Source organism: Herpailurus yagouaroundi, unplaced genomic scaffold (genome assembly GCF_014898765.1).
Source record: "Herpailurus yagouaroundi ecotype Mexico unplaced genomic scaffold, PumYag 142, whole genome shotgun sequence".
Lineage (NCBI taxonomy): Eukaryota > Metazoa > Chordata > Mammalia > Carnivora > Felidae > Herpailurus > Herpailurus yagouaroundi.
The window spans coordinates 44,981,832-44,999,369 of NW_024412397.1; the positions used below are offsets into that span (position 1 = coordinate 44,981,832).

At 37.9% G+C, this 17,538-nt stretch overlaps 1 long non-coding RNA gene across 1 annotated transcript in view; it reads left to right on the forward strand.

Moving 5' to 3' along the window:
• The first annotated feature begins 320 nt into the window (after positions 1–320).
• LOC121033052 (uncharacterized) overlaps positions 321–17,538 on the forward strand; it is a 55,681-nt gene continuing 38,463 nt past the window's right edge. Inside the window, exon 1 of the long non-coding RNA XR_005791669.1 lies at positions 321–521. This is a non-coding gene — a long non-coding RNA (uncharacterized LOC121033052). The remainder of the gene's footprint in view (positions 522–17,538) is intronic.

A 17,538-nucleotide genomic window follows, 5' to 3' on the forward strand; every position in this document is an offset into this window, starting at 1 on the left:
TTTGGTATACTTCTACCAATTCATACTTGTCCTCATTGAACCCCCATTTATTTTTTTATGTATTCTTGTATTCGTCTTTCAGAAAGTAGTAGCCATGTTTAGTAGAACACAGACTGACTTATTTCCTCCTCAGTGACCCAGCCCTTAGCAAACTGAGATGAAAGAACTCTGAATTTCTCTGAAACAAAAGCTGAAGTCTGTTCAAGGGAGAAGTTTCCTAAATTCCTTTGTGTGTTGAAGCGGAAGAAAGAAAAACATCTCACCGGCTGTCTACGGTTATCTCAAACCTCTCAGAGAAAGTATTTGGCATGCCACCACGATTACACATTTCTGGAAGCTCACTGTACATGTACTGGGATCATTTTAATGGAGAATTACCTGAATAGATTGAACTATAGTGCAGTGGGGACCTAGCACATATTTATACCATCGACAGTAACGCGAAGGAAATGTGGAAACTTGGCAAGGTGAACAAGCAGTTAGTACTGTCAAGTAATTATGGAACACTCAAAAGCCCACAGGTAAGTACCTCTTCAGAGCTGGCAGGCATCAAAGGATCATTAATTATTCTCTTCACTGTTGTTTTTCTTTGACCAGCCATCTCAAATCTCATGGGGGAAACAGGGAGACGGGCTGGATACAATGTTCTCAGTCAGCCAAGGAGTAAGAACAAAAGAGAAAGTAGACTTTGGGCAGTTTTCAGTACATCAGGGACCTGTGTGGTTATCTCAAATTCCAAAGTGCTTGAAAGGACTGAGGTTAAAATAGAACAGCAATGGTCTTGAGGGTGATGACAGCAACCAGAATAGTTGGGGCCTCCTATACTGGGCTTGGGGAAGAGGCGCCAGGTCTATTCAGACGCTGGAGAGAGGTCTGTTTCTTAAGAGGTATATCTCCAGGGAACCAAGCAAAGTTACAAAGAGAGAGTATGCACCTGCTATAGGCATGTTTGTGAGAAGAACTTTTCACTATAGTTTAAACTTTAATTTATTTCACCTGAGGATTTCACTTTTTTAAATTTTTTTTTTCAACTTTTATTTATTTTGGGGACAGAGACAGAGCATGAATGGGGGAGGGGCAGAGAGAGAGGGAGACACAGAATCGGAAACAGGCTCTGAGCCATCAGCCCAGAGCCTGACGCCGGGCTCGAACCCACGGACCGCGAGATCGTGACCTGGCTGAAGTCGGACGCTTAACCGACTGCACCACCCAGGCGCCCCATTTCACTTTTGATATAGTGAAGATGGCTACAGAATGCAAATGGGTATGAATCTGGATCAATGACTGTTTCTTCTTTTTCCCCCTCCCTCCCTTCCTTCTCTTCATCCCCTCCCCTCTCCTCTCTCATTTGCTTTCTATTGAGCAATACATATATATTGAAGATACTAAAGATGAAGTGCCCATCCTCAAGGAGTTTACAAAATTAGCAATTTGGAGGTGAAACTGAGTTTTTGGGTGAAACGGAGTCCCTAGAATAAATAGGCTAACTTTTTTTCAGGCATAGCATGGTTGAAATAGGGAGCCACAACAGTGAGCATATGGTATTACCTGGTATCTCACCACAGCGCCTGGAGTTCTGATGGAACTGCCTGCACGTTAAGGGTAAGATATTGAGCAAGGTGCATTTCATCCAGTTCCAAAGTTTGCAGGTACTCTTTTGCTGTCTGAGGAAGAAGACATGATTGTTACATAGCTTCAGCTTTTTATCACTACATGATTGCGAGAAAGGTAGACAAAGTTGGAAAATTTTATCTTTGTTGACATATCACCTAGAAAAAAGCATCAACGTTATACCTGCAATTTACAACCTGGTATTCAGAGTAGTGTAACAAGACCTATGGCAGTCTTATACCATGTATCTCCTATGTCTACGTATGTTTTCTTTCGTAGCTTATAACTAATCGGTGATCTACTAAATTATATAGACATTTCGTGTATGATCCTTTCTTCTATGGAAGTGAGTTTGGGGGATGCTAATTTTATAGCCAGAAAAAGTTGAAGGATAGGACAAAATAATGAAGACGTACTGGGACTAGAGTTAAGGTCCAAGACAAAGAAATACTAGTTGTTTGTAGCTATGATCAAAGTCAAAGCACCAGGTACAGACAGCATTCACAAGCTACATGGGGAAACCATCCACCTGAGCTAGTTGACAATCAGTGAGGAACTTGGGCTCAAACCTGGAGTTTGGCCAGAAAGAATCTAGACATTCAATGTATTCATACTGTGGCAGACAGGATACCAGTTCTGGGGATGAAACATGCTAATATTGACAACAGGATTTGTACATTAAATTATTCTAAGTGAATTTCTGTGATTAAACTGAGTATCCCTACGTGTCTGTGTTTAGTTTGTGGTGTTTAGGGTTGTTTGAAACCACTGAAAGGACAAATAGAGGAAATAATAACAGATATAATGAAAGACAAATATTTCTGAATAAAAGAAACCTAAACATGTTAAAAAATGCTAACATAACTGAGAAGAATGATGGAAAAAGGGAATCATGACTTAACACACACTATGATTTTTTTTTTCTTTCAATTCTGAGGAAAATCAAATCTTGTAGGAAAAATTTCTGGGAGATTTCCTACAAAGGAACACAGATCAGTTTTGTGTTTCCCTGCAATTTGGGATATCAAGGGAAAATAGACCTCCGCAGCCACAGGACTGGGAGGGAAAGAATTGTGCCACAAGAAGTCCATACCCAGAAGCTTTAGGCAAGCATTCTTTCAGGATTTTTTTCTGGGAAAATTACCCTAAAACACTCTGTAACCAAAGGATAGATCAAAGTAAAAATTCTGAGTTCTAGAAGAGATGATTTTGAAATGACACTTAAATCAGTTAAAAATTTGAATACCAAAGCAGTCCTTGTAAATGCTAAAAAAGTCCATATTATAAAAGAGGAGGCTATTATAAAGGGATATAAATATTCCCTAAATACCTAGAATTATATTGGCAGTATCGAAAGAATGCTTCATACTTTGAGAACAAAAAAATACATATTTCTAAAGAACTTAGTGTCCCATAAAAGTTTTAAAAATCCAAGAGTATGCATATTTCAAAATCCTTAAGAATGCAAATCTCTAAAAACAAAAACTACAGTCCACATAACAAAAAAAAACATGAAAGAATAGTAAAACTGTAAGAAATGAAATTTCACAATTAAGATTAGACATATCAAACACTATAGAATAAATAGCTTAAAATTCCATAATAAAAGACAACAGGATAAGAAAATAAACTCTAACCATAGATTCTTACAAGAGATAGAAATAAATCTAACACATCATGAACAAAATAAGAGAAAGACTTATTAGTAAATATGAAAAGAGTGAACTATCTTGTTGATTAGTTGGTTGGTTTCAGTCTGGATAAAAATAATTACCTTCAGGAAAGTAACCAAGAATCTCTCCCTGTTTAAGACAACCTAATTCTTAGGTATAGATAGATCTGAAGCACGAAGAGTCTATTTTCTTTGTAAGAAAGCTTGAGGTACTATTTACTGTCTAACTATACTTGTAAATCAAGATGACTCAAGATCTATTGAGTGGTATGTTCACTCAAGGGAGCCTACCATTGCTGTGAGCTACTAAAATATTAGTTGATTTCATTCTGGAGATTTTTATACTTCAAGCATGTGCATTTCCAAATTCCTACAAATGCATAAGGGTTTTCATGCCTACATACAAATACGTATCATCAATGCACTGTGCACCCTAATGTAAAAAAAAAAAAAAAACATGGTGAATTTCCCACCCTCATCTGTTGCCTCACCTTCATTTCCTGTAAAATCTACCCTCCTTAATCTAAATAGCCTAAAGAATCTTTGACAGCTTTCCAAGCAATTTCTCTCTAGAGAAACAAATGACAGGCTTTTTTCTTCTTCCTATTTCTGCTTTTTCATAGAATAAATGATTCAAAGCGGAGCTATTAACGATACTGAAAACCCAGAGATGACACGAAGAAGCATTAATTGTCTTTTAAAAAGGGGTTTATGCATCCAGGAATAGGTAGAGTTTTAATTGGAATTATTGCTATCGTTCTAGAACTGCGGGAATCACAGTGTTGCTGAATCAGTGACTTTCACTTCTAAATTAACCAACTGGGTGAGATGGACAGGTGCATCTGACCATTAATTTGATCCTGAGGGAGAGTAAAGGACAAGGAGTCAGACAAAAAGAAAAAAAAAGAATAAACAATAAAGGATTTCAGTTTTAGTCTCTAGAACAAAAAACTCACTCCCTGCCCACTTAATTTTCCAGACCAATAGAGGATGTGCTAGGACTTTTGAAAGTAAATCCTTGTCTTTTAAGAAGTGTCTCCTCATGAAGATGAAATACTCTGGTTTATAAATGAAACTCTGCAACTGGTTTTGAGCAGCCTGTTTTAAATGTATGCATGTGTATTGCCTACATTTTGACAGTTAAAAAAAAAATGATCGAATTGGATTACCGACTCATTGTTTCGTGATCCTCACTGGCTATGAAAGAAGGAATGTTCAGTGTATTTAATCCATCAGCCCCTCCCTACCTCCACACAAAAATACGTGTTAACATCTGGAATGCATCCTTCCATCTTTTTCTCTACGTCCAGGGTTTCGTTGTTCGTGTTCATTTTCTAAAAAGTGGTATGTTTACATTTTTCTGTATTTTTTTTCTTGAAGATACTTTCCAGAAATTCCTCAAAGACGAATTCCTATAGTTCACATTCATTCTTTTTAATAGCTGCATATTATTCCCTACAGATAAGCCAGCATTATTTAACCATTCTCTTTTGAATCATTTTATATACTTTGGGATTTGCTTTCTAGGAGATTCATTACCAAGAATGAGACTGCTGGGTCAAAAGGTATGCCAATTATTAATTTTATGAAGTGCTGCTAGATTGATTTCCAAAAATGGCCAGTGCCTCGTATTCCCACTATACTATTTTCTTACCTTTTCACCAACAATATATGTTCTGAGTCTTTTAATTTCTTCAATCTTTTGTTTGTATTTCCCTATTTGTGACTGAGCTCTTCATATATTTTTGGCCATCAAGAGTGCTTGTTTCTGAATTGTTTTCAATATTCCATTGGTTTGCTTTCCTGGCAATATTAGAAACGTTTATGTCAACTAACTCTCTAATTAGTAATTATGGCTATCTGCTTTACCAATTTTTTTTCCAAAATATATTTATGGATTGGCTTTGCTTTTGATAATGTTGCTCTATATATTTTATATTTTTCCGGGTCTTTCAAGTGAGTAAGAATCTCTTCATATTTTCTTGTATGGAATTTATTTTGTACTTTACATTAAAACATATATCTGAGGGGCGCCTGGGTGGCTCAGTCGGTTAAGCGTCCGACATCGGCTCAGGTCATGATCTCACGGTCCGTGAGTTCGAGCCCCACGTTGGGCTCTGTGCTGACCGCTCAGAGCCTGGAGTCTGTTTCAGATTCTGTGTCTCTCTCTCCCTCTGCCCCTGTTCATGTTCTGTCTCTCTCTGTCTCAAAAATAAATGTTAAAAAAAAAAACATATATCTGAAAATTTATATAACTTCCATTTTCACTTCTAGAGTGGTGGCCAATCATACCATTCACTAAATAATTCTTTCTGTATGTAATTGAAACAACACCTATTTCCTATATTGAACTTAAATATATATGAGTAACAGGATACACTTCTGGATTTTTTTCACTTCTGGATTTTTTTCAGGTCAAATTTTATTATTTATTTCAAATCTCATTGGATTATGGTCAGACATAGAGACCTGTGAAATACCAACTTTTGAGCAATTATTACAGTTTTCTCTGTGACCAAATTACAGACTATTCTGTAAATGTTCCGTGAGCAATCAAAAATTATGCATCTTCTGTTAGATGTGAGGTTCTGTGTAGCTATTAATCAGGTTTATTGACTGTATTAGTCAACTCTTCTAGGTTCTTATTTATTTTTATTTATAATATATGTCTAATTCAGTGTAAATTTTTTAACTTATAACCTTTGACTAATTCAGAGGTGTAGGGAAACCTCACATTATACTACATTGCAATTTTATAAATCCTGCCCTGCATTTCTGTTCTTTATATATTTAATTGTGATGATATGTGGTACATGTGCACTTAGGTCTGTGATATTTCCTTTATATGTGACTTTGTATCATTAAGTGTTCCTCTTTATCCTATATTGTGTCTTTAACCTAAAATGTCACCTGGTGTGGTATTAACAGTGCCCTTGCTCTGTTGTGTGTGTGTGTGTGTGTGTGTGTGTGTGTGTGTGTGTGTGTGTGTGAGAGAGAGCGCGAGAGAATCCACGCGTTATACTCAATCTTCCTTTATCACTTCATTTGAAGTAGTTTCAGGTAAATAGCCTATAGCTGTGCTTTGATTCTGACTTATCTATAACCTATCTTTTCTAAGCAAATTCAGTTCACATTTAGCGTAATGACTGATACTCTTGATGTAGTATCTTCCATCTTTCCTATTTGTCTTACATTGTCCCTTTTTGTAACTTTATTTTTGTCACTTTGATTATATTTTGGTTTAATTTTTTTCTCTTATAAATTAGGAAGTTCTTTATTACTATCTTGTTCCATTAATGACTGCCTTTCCTTTCTTTCAAACAATGACCAATTTTTCTACTAGTCTTTGAAAACTCTTTCACTCATTAGAATCTTTTTTTTTTTTAAGTTTATTTATTGAGAGAGAAAGAGGGTGTGTGTGTGTGTGAGAGCATGAGGGGGGAAGGGACAGACAGGGGAGAGAGAGATTCCAGGCAGACTCTGTGCTGTCAACACAAAGCCCCACGTGGGGCTCCCTCTCATGAACTGGAGATCATGACCCAAGCCGAAATCAAGAGTCTGACGCTTGACTGAGCTACCCAGGCGCTCCACTCATTAGAATCCTCTTTTTTTTTAATTTTATTTTTTATTTTTATTTTTGGTTTCCATACAACACCCAGTGCTCATCCCAAAAGGTGCTCTCCTCAATACCCATCACCCACCCATCAACCCTCAGTTTGTTCTCAGTTTTTAAGGGTCTCTTATGCTTTGGCTCTCTCCTGCTCTAACCTTTTTTTTTTCTTCCCCTCCCCCATGGGTTTCTGTTAAGTTTCTCAGGATCCACATAAGAGTGAAAACATATGGTATCGGTCTTTCCCTGTATGGCTTATTTCACTTAGCATCACACTCTCCAGTTCCATCCACGTTGCTACAAAGGGCCATATTTCTTTCATTCTTATTGCCCTGTAGTACTCCATTGTGTATAAAAACCACAATTTCTTTATCCATTCATCAGTTGATGGACATTTAGGCTCTTTCCATAATTTGGCTATTGTTGAGAGTGCTGCTATAAACATTGGGGTACAAGTGCCCCTGTGCATCAGTACTCCTGTATCCCTTGGGTAAATTCCTAGCAATGCTATTTCTGGGTCATGGGGTAGGTCTATTTTTTATTTTCTGAGGAACCTCCACACTGTTTTCCAGAGTGGCTGTCCAGTTTCCATTCCCACCAACAGTGCAAGAGGGTTCCCGTTCCTCCACATCCTCTCCAGCATCTATAGTCTCCTGATTTGTTCATTTTGGCCACTCTGACTGGTGTGAGGTGATACCTGAGTGTGGTTTTGATTTGTATTTCCCTGATAAGGAGTGACGCTGAACATCTTTTCATGTGCCTGTTGGCCATCCGGATGTCTTCTTTAGAGAAGTGTCTATTCATGTATTCTGCCCATTTCTTCACTGGGTTATTTGTTTTTCAGGCGTGGAGTTTGGTGAGCTCTTTATAGATTTTGGATACTAGCCCTTTGTCCGATATGTCATTTGCAAATATCTTTTCCCATTCCGTTGGTTGCCTTTTAGTTTTGTTGGTTGTTTCCTTTGCTGTGCAGAAGCTTTTTATCTTCATAAGGTCCCAGTAGTTCATTTTTGCTTTTAATTCCCTTGCCTTTGGGGATGTGTCAAGTAAGAAATTGCTACGGCTGAGGTCAGGGAAGTCTTTTCCTGCTTTCTCCTCTAGGGTTTTCATGGTTTCCTGTCTCACATTCAGGTCCTTTATCCATCTTGAGTTTATTTTTGTGAATGGTGTGAGAAAGTGGTCTAGTTTCAATCTTCTGCATGTTGCTGTCCAGTTCTCCCAGCACCATTTGTTAAAGAGACTGTCTTTTTTCCATTGGATGTTCTTTCCTGCTTTGTCAAAGATTAGTTGGCCATATGTTTGTGGGTCTAATTCTGGGGTTTCTATTCTATTCCATTGGTCTATATGTCTGTTTTTATGCCAATAGCATGCTGTCTTGATGATGACAGTTCTGTAGTAGAGGCTAAAGTCTGGGATTGTTATGCCTCCTGCTTTGGTCTTCTTCAAAATTACTTTGGCTATTCGGGGCCTTTTGTGGTTCCATATGAATTTTAGGATTGCTTGTTCTAGTTTCAAGAAGAATGCTGGTGCGATTTTGATTGGGATTGCATTGAATGTGTAGATAGCTTTGGGTAGTATTGACATTTTGACAATATTTATTCTTCCAATCCATGAGCAGGGAATGTCTTTCCATTTCTTTAAATCTTCTTCAATTACCTTCATGAGCTTTCTATAGTTTTCAGCATACAGATCTTTTACATCTTTGGTTAGATTTATTCCTAGGTATTTTATGCTTCTTGGTGCAGTTGTGAATGTATATTCTGTTGCTTTGGGATGCAGAGTTCTAAATATATCTGTCAAGTCCATCTGATCCAATGTCTCATTCAGGGCCCTTGTTTCTTTATTGACCATGTGTCCAGATGATCTATCCATTTCTGTAAGTGGAGTGTTAAAGTCCCCTGCAATTACCACATTCTTATCAATAGGCTTGCTTATGTTTGTGAGTAATTGTTTTATATATTTGGGGGCTCCTGTATTCGGCGCATAGACATTTATAATTGTTAGCTCTTCCTGATGGATAGACCCTGTGATGATTATATAATGCCCTTCTTCATCTCTTGTTACAGCCTTTAATTTAAAGTCTAGTTTGTCTGATATAAGTATGGCTACTCAAGCTTCCAAGCTTTCTTTTGGCATGACAAATAGTTCTCCATCTCCTTGCTCTCAATCTGAAGGTGTTCTCAGGTCTAAAATGAGTCTCTTGTAGACAGCAAATAGATGGGTCTTGTTTTTTTATCCATTCTGATACCCTATGTGTTTTGGTTGGCGCATTTAGTCCATTTACATTAAATGTTATTATAGAAAGATATGGGTTTAGAGTCATTGTGATGTCTGTAGGTTTCATGCTTATACTGATGTCTCTGGTACTTTGTCTCACAGGATCCCCCTTAGGATCTCTTGTAGGGCTGGTTTAGTGGTGACGAATTCCTTCAGTTTTTGTTTGGGAAGACCTTTATCTCTCCTTCTATTCTAAATGACAGACTTGCTGGATAAAGGATTCTCGGCTGCATGTTTTTTCTGTTCATCACATTGAAGATCTCCTGCCATTCCTTTCTGGCCTGCCAAGTTTCAGTAGAGAGATCGGTCATGAGTCTTACAGGTCTCCCTTTATATGTTAGAGCATGTTTATCCCTTGCTGCTTTCAGAATTTTCTCTTTATCCTTGTATTTTGCCAGTTTCACTATGATCTGTCGTGCAGAAGATCGATCCAAGTTACGTCTGAAGAGAGTTCTCTGTTCCTCTTGGATTTCAATGCCTTTTTCCTTCCCCAGATCAGGGAAGTTCTCAGCTATGATTTCTTCAAGTACCCCTTCAGCACCTTTCCCTCTCTCTTCCTCCTCTGGAATACCAATTATGTGTATATTATCTCTCTTTAGTGCATCACTTAGTTCTCTAATTTTCCCCTCATGCTGCTGGATTTTTTTATCTCTTTTTCTCAGCTGCTGCTTTTTCCATAATTTTATCTTCTAGTTCACCTATTTCTCCTCTGCCTCTTCAATCCGAGCCGTGGTTGTCTCCATTTTATTTTGCAGATCATTAATAGCATTTTTTAGCTTCTCCTGGCTATTTCTTAGTCCCTTGATCTCTGTAGCAATAGATTCTCTGCTGCCGTTTATACTGTTTTCAAGCCCAGCGATTAATTTTATGACTATTCTAAATTCACTTTGTTATATTGTTTAAATCATTTTTGATCAGTTCATTAGCTGTCGTTAGTTCTGGGACTTTTTTTGAGGGGAATTCTTCCCTTTCATCATTTTGGATAGTCCCTGGGGTTTGTGGCACTGCGGGGCACTTCCCTTGTGCTGTCTTGAATAACTTGCGTTGGTGGGCGGGGCCGCAGTCAGACCTGATGTCTGCCCCCAGCCCACTGCTGGGGCCACAGTCAGACTGTTGTGTTTCTTCTCTTTTCCTCTCCTAGGGGTGGGATTCACTGTGGGGTGGCGTGGCCTGTCTGGGCTACTTGCACACTGCCAGGCTTGTGGTGCTGGGGATCTGGCGTATTAGCTGGGGTGGATTGGCAAGGTGCCCAGGGGTGGGAGGGGCAGGCTCAGCTCGCTTTTCCTTCAGAGATCCACTTTGGGAGGGGCCCTGTGGCACCAGGAGGGAGTCAGACCTGCCCGGAGGGATGGATCCGCAGAAGCACAGCATTGGGTGTTTGTGGGCAAGCGAGTTCCCTGGCAGGAACCGGTTCCCTTTAGGATTTTGGCTGGGGGATGGGCGAGGGAGATGGCACTGGCGAGTGCCTTTGTTCCCTGCCAAGCTGGGTTCTGTCATCCGGGGCTCAACAACTCTCCCTCCCATTGTCCTCCAGCCCTCCTGTTCTTTGAGCAGAGCTGTTAGCTTATAACCTTCCAGATGTCAAGTCCCGCTTGCTGTCGGAACACACTCCGTCCGGCCCCTCTGCTTTTGCCAGCCAGACTTGGGGGCTCTGCTTGGCCGGCAGGCTGCCCCTCTGCCCCGGCTCCCTCCCGCCAGTCCGTGGAGCACGCACCGCCTCGCCGCCCTTCCTACCCTCTTCCATGGGCCTCTCGTCTGCGCTTGGCTCCAGAGACTCCGTTCTGGTAGTCTTCTGGTGGTTTTCTGGGTTATTTAGGTGTGGGTGGAATCTAAATGATCAGCAGGATGCGGTGAGCTCAGTGTCCTAGCTGCCACCTTCCCACTCATTAGAATCCTCTATTTGCCACCACTTCCACCTGTAATTTTTTGATTTTTATGAAATAGTTTAATATTTTTAGATTTTAAAATTATCAAGTTTATTGATGGAATTATTTATTACTGTATAATTTTTCTATGTCCTTATTTTTTATTCACTACTCTGTACCATGACATGTTCCTTGTAATAGGTCCCTTGTACTCAAGGAGAACTCATCCTGAATCGTACGACACATTTTAAATCCTCCAGTGCATCTTTAATCTGATGTTTAATACTGATTTAACTGCAGTCTTTCATAATCTCACCTCTCTCCCTTTGCATGTCATCCTGTTTTCCAGTTTTGTTTTTAATCAGTTTTCTTTTTCATTTTGTGATTCATGAATTCAATTGAGACTGCCAAAAATATATTTAATGTTTTGTTATCTGTAATGTTTTTCATAGTGTTTCTGAGTATGCCACAGACAAGGTGATTTACTTTGCCTTGTTCAGTGACTTTTCCCCTCATGCCTTGCTTGTTAATGTTTTTCGTTTTTTTTTTTTTAACTTCATTCTGTTTTCTAACAAGGAGCCATTTCTCCAGAATCACCGTTTGTCAACAGACAGAATGTCTATATTTTCCTCATCTACTTGAATGTCCAATTCCCTCCTCAAACCTACAGCTGAGAAGGTAACCAACCAATGGCTACATCATTTCTGTGGTCTAAATAGCATTAATCTGTGGGCCTGGCTAAGTCAAAAATAGCATCTTCCTCTTCCTCACCAGTATATCTCTGATATTTGGGATCACTAAATGTAAAAACAGACTAACAAAACACTTCAGTGACTGTTAAGCAGTGAAAAATCACCTAGAATTCTTTATGTTCAGGATGTAGGATGCTGGCACTCACTCCCTATTTTACTATGTTGGTGGTTTTCCAAAAGTTGTACTTTCTAACCCAACACAATAAGAGAAGAGAGAGAAGTTCCAATGGTAATGGCAAGGGAGAAGGCAGTGGGACAGGAGCTTCTATACATTTTGAAAGACAGCAGACTGGGGAGGGACTGGATGCCCTCTGTATATACCCTCAGGCAGGCATAGAATGAGTGGCTACAGCTTTAAGTGAGCCTCAATTTTATTTATAGGTTGACAGGCAGTGATAGTTATTTAGCAATAATTTGTGTGTATTAGTGCTTCTTAACTCTTTCTCTTTATATAGACACATAACTCACAAGTTAGGAAAAGCTACGTGGTAGTTTATGAGACATAGACCATTTATACTCCTAATTGGGCTGTGAATTCTGTCCTCCATCAAAACCTCTATTCTTTGTTCTATTAAGTATGAGTTCCTTCTTACATAGTAAGAAGTTCCCTAACCCCTTACTCCTTCTTTTAACAAATCTCCTTAATGTTTTTTATCCTTAAAATGATCAAGGGAACAAGCACACCCACAAACCAACCTAATAACACCTCATACTTACCTTTCTTTCTTCCACAAAAAAACTTCTGAAGAACCGTTTATGCCCCTCACCCTTTTTTCTCCAATTCCCACTATTTTGTAAATTACTTACATTTTGTGGTTTTGCCATAAATATTCTACTAAAATTACAGTTTGTTTTTTAAAATGATTTCTTAGTGTCTCACCATCACTCCTCCCCACCATCTTCTTTCTGTTTGGCTTCTATGAAACATTTCATTTCAATGAAGATTTTTTGTTTTTCTGAGGAGGTAGCAGAAATAAGAAAGGACTTTGAAGTTTCATGATAGAAGTTAGAATTCTGGATTGACTTTTTTTATCAACAATGTAAACTTTTTTTATGCTTTCTAAGTATCATTTTCCTTATAGTAAGAAAGATGGGCTAGGTTCTGCTGCATTAACAAATAACTCCCAAATCTTAGTAGTTTGAATTAACGAGTTATTCTCCTTCATGCTGCATGTTCATTACGGCTTGGCTGGGGGCTCTGCTCACAATAATCATTCAGGCACCCAGGCTGACAGAGGGAGTGTCTACCTTGTGCTTCCTAATCACTGAAGCAGGTGCAAGTGACCTAGAGAGACATACATTATTGATACTCACATTTCAGTGGCTAAAGTTAGTTAGATAGCTGAGTCTAATTTCAGTTGGGAACAGTGCCTGGAGTAAAACTGGAAATATTTGCAGAACAGCACTAATGACTACCAAAACCTAGTTGTTTGGGGAACCAAATGAACATCTGCTTGCCCCATTTTAAACTTCTGTTTTGGCTCTTCTTTGTCATACAATTCCAAAATGTGGGTCTTTTCCTTTATTCTTTGCTGCCCTTCCAATTTTCCCTTGTTTACAACCTAAGTGTCTTCCATAACTTCAACCATCACCTCTGTTTTACTGCAAAGTCTTTAAATCAAGCAACAAATTGCCTCTTCCTGGGCATCTTAGCCAGTATACCCATGACTGAATTCTTCATCCTATAAACTTTCCTCCTCCTGTGCACTTTTTATTTTAGGTAAGGGGGTCACCATTATCCTAGACTATAAATTGACCTATAAATTTATGCTTTTCCAGACCTCCTCTACTCCCCCAAACCTAAAGTCTTTCCCATTTCCAAATCTGGTTTTGTTTTTTGTTTGCTTTTTTTTTTTGTCATCAACGTCTTTCATTGTTTCTGTACTTTAATCCCTATGCCACTATAGTACCTGAGGTTCAGATTAACACACAGTAATGATTGAGTCAACAAAACTAAATAGCAAAAGCAAAACAATACCCGACTCTCTCATGGTTTCCCATTGTTACAGCAGGCTTGGAGGAGACGTCGAAGGTGATGTAAATAGTAACGAAAGTACAGAATAATTCATGTAAGAGATGATACGGCCAAAGTGGGGAAGTAGCATTGAGGAGAGAAAGAAAGAGGCAGATGAGGGAAGTTGTCAGTAGATAGAATTGATGGCATTCAAAAACTTACTGGATTGGGGCACCTGGGTGGCTCAGTTGGTTAAGCCTCGACTTTGGCTCAGGTCATGATCTCACGGCTTGTGTGTTTGAGCCCCATGTCTGGCTCTGTGCAGACAGCTCAGAGCCTAGAGCCTGCTTCGGATTCTGTGTCTCTGTCTTTTTCTCTTTGCCCCTCTCCTGTTTGTGTGATTTCTCTCTCTCTCTCTCTCTCAAAAATAAACATTAAATTTTTTTAATTAAAAAAAAAACCCAAAGATTTATTGGATTAAAGCAGAATTATTCAACTTTGACATTGGAATCATTTAGGGGACTTTTCCAAAGCCATGGTCTCTATCCTGAGAGAGATATTTGAATTGATTGGGGGTAGCAAATGGGCATCTTCATTTATGAAAACAAATATTATCAAATAACTCCATAAGTAATGAAGATTGAATATGAGGTACAGAAGAAGTAAAATTGAGGTGCCCACTTTGCTAGCTAGAGGAATGATGAGGACAATTACAGTATAGAAGATAAAGGACAGCTTGGGAATGTAGGAGAACGTACTGATTTTGTCCAGTTTGTCAGTGGAAATTGGGATCTAAAGCTCACAAGAGAGACTGGGATTGAAAAAAAACAAAATTAGTTCATGAGTATGTAAATGGTATTTTAAGCCAATGAAACTGGATAGGATTTCTCAGGCAGAGAATTTAGTGTAGGAGTGAAGGAGATCATTGTTAACCCTTTGAGAGATAATGACCCTAACAGCAAGTAGAAAGAGAAAAACCAGAGAGGAAGCTTGAAAAAGATGTCTTCTTGGTGAATGAAATATTGTGGGATCGTATAACAGTGTCAAATCTATTTTCTATTGGTAAATTGAGAAATTTCATAAATCTTGTGCTTTTAAAAATGACTGTTATTTTTATGATTTATAGTTTATGCAATTTATAAGTTATTTGGTTAAATGAAACAGAACAGTCTAAAAAATTAGACACTATAATTATGTTTACATTATAATTTTGTGGTGTACAAATTATTACTAGTGGATTATCATAAATGCAAATTTTTCTATCTCACTAGTACTACTGTTTTAATCTCACGTTATTTTATATTTCACAATAGGAAACCAAAGTTAGCCAGTATTTACACACAGTAATACTTCAAGGAGGATATAATTCCTTGGGGTTTCTTATACATTGTTAGTGTGAGTGTAATTTGGGCATTGTCTCCTGAAGTTGAGCATTGATATTACCATGCCTCAGCAAATTTCACTCTAGGGGAAATCTCCATTAGAGAAAAACTTCTGCATATTTACAAAAGAAACATGTACAAAAAATATCATTAATAGTATTTCTAATAGTAAAAAAAAACTCAAATGTCCATCTATGAGCGAGTAGATAAATGCATGTTCACACAGTAGAACCTTATCAACAGATAAAGCGAATAGATTAAAGCAACAAGTAATAACGTAGAAAATCATAGCAATATAAAATAGGAAAAATGAGTCCCAAAAGATTACATGTAGCATGCTATCCTTTTTATAACATCAAAGAGAACTAAAATAAACTAACAAACGCAGATGCAACAAATTATTTTCAAATGAAAACTAGGAAATGATGAACAGAATTTTGGATGATGACTGTCTTGTGTAGTAGAGCCAAGAGGGATGTGCTAATGGAGGCACCATGTAATTAGATGTAAGTCATGCTCCGCATCGTAGCTTTTGTTTTGAAGTGGTGAATTAACACGTGCTTGTTACATTATTCAAAAAACAAATTGAATAACCCATAAAAGCAAGCCAGGTATGGATCAATGATGTCAGTGTCATGGTACAGGGATATAATTCATCTAATACTATACATCTGAGGTTGAATGGAGAAAAAATATTTAAATGAATTGTTTGTAATTGAAGCCTAAAGGATAAGTTGCTAATTGTGCTCTATTGTGATTATTAGATAGTACTTTGTTTTTAGCTGAAAGACAAATTCTCAGTGTGTATGGTCAGAGACAGGGACTAGAACTTTTGTTCAGAAATGTTACCTTTACTGAATGCAGAATTTTTTTTTTTTAAATAGCTTATGTTGAGATCTAATACAGAAATCACTTGCTTCATCATCTGTTTGCTTGAGTTCAGGAAGAGTTCATTTCAATTTGACTTTTCTTTCTTTCTTTCTCTAGATAAGAAAGTGTTCTTGAGGCTCATAAAACATTGTTGAAAAGTGTAAATTCTGAATCTTTCAAGCCGGAGTTTACTTACAAGTTTCCTTTTTCCTTTTTCTTTCCCCGCCCCTTTTTTCTTTTCTCTGCAACTGCAGTGGGAACAGTATTTTTTTCATGCAATGTCATCTTTCACACGTTAGTTAATTGTCCGAGTTTGTAGGAAATTATGTTGATAACAGTGGCCACTCACCCTATATTTAAGCCTTAACTAACTACTGGTCTCTGGGTTCCTGTGTGGTATTTGGAGATTGCAAACCTTTTTAGCAACTGGGTATTTTTATTCACCTTTTTATTCAGTATTCAGCACAGGGTGAATTCCTTGTGTGTTTATAGCAGAGTATAAATAAGGAGGTGGTTCAATCAGGAGGCTTTTGTATTTCAATAGGCATGTTATATTCATTTATGTTGAGGAGTGGCACTCACATCACTGGAGGGCTTATTCTTTGTTGATAGTCATTTTGCTGGATTGAAAGCATTTCTATGTTATAGTTTAAAATTATCCATATTCTTCATGTTTGCTTTCCTTGAAAACTTGATTCCCAAGGAAAGAGTGCCTCTTGGCAGTTATTTTACATGCTAACTATGTTGATCCCATCGGAAATTAGATTTGTATTACAAAAAGAAGACATTTATATATAGGGTGGGTATTCAAGATCTTTCTTTGTTATTATTCAGTTGGTATGCATTAGTAGGGGTTTACTGATTATTAAATATTGCAATTCTTCTGGGGCGCCTGGGTGGCTCAGTTCCTTAAGCATCGAACTTTGGCTCTGGTCATGATTTCGTGGTTCGTGAGTTCGAGCCCTTTATCGGGCTGTCTGCTGTCAGCACAGAACCTACTTTGGATAATCTGTTCCCTTCTCTCTCTGCCCCTCCCCTGCTATCTCTCTCCCAAAAATAAACATTTAAAATATTGAAATTTCTCTAAACTGATTAAATATCCTCTTGCCTGAGACTCAAATACCCCTCCATTTTTCCAGAATCTCCTCTAAGACCTGCTACCAAATGGTTAGCATGTAGCAAACGGGATTTGGTCTTGTTCTATAGCATTGTTTATCATTACAGTCATACTAGCAATCATGTCATTTCTATTGTTAAATAATTTTGACTATCACACCACATATGCCTCTTTCACCAAACAAATAATGGTTTAAATCTTCATAGGAAAACTGAGGACTGCTCAAATTTTCAAGAAGCAATAGCTAATTAGTAAGGTTAATTTAGCTTGATAATTACAATCATGGTGATGAATGTAATACCTAAGGCTTATAAAAATGCATTTTAATAGATGTAAATAATGCCTATCCCATTTTCTACATTATTCAGCAGATGAACACTTGTGTGCATTGTCCAAGAAATACACATTGAGACAAAGGTTCAAGATGA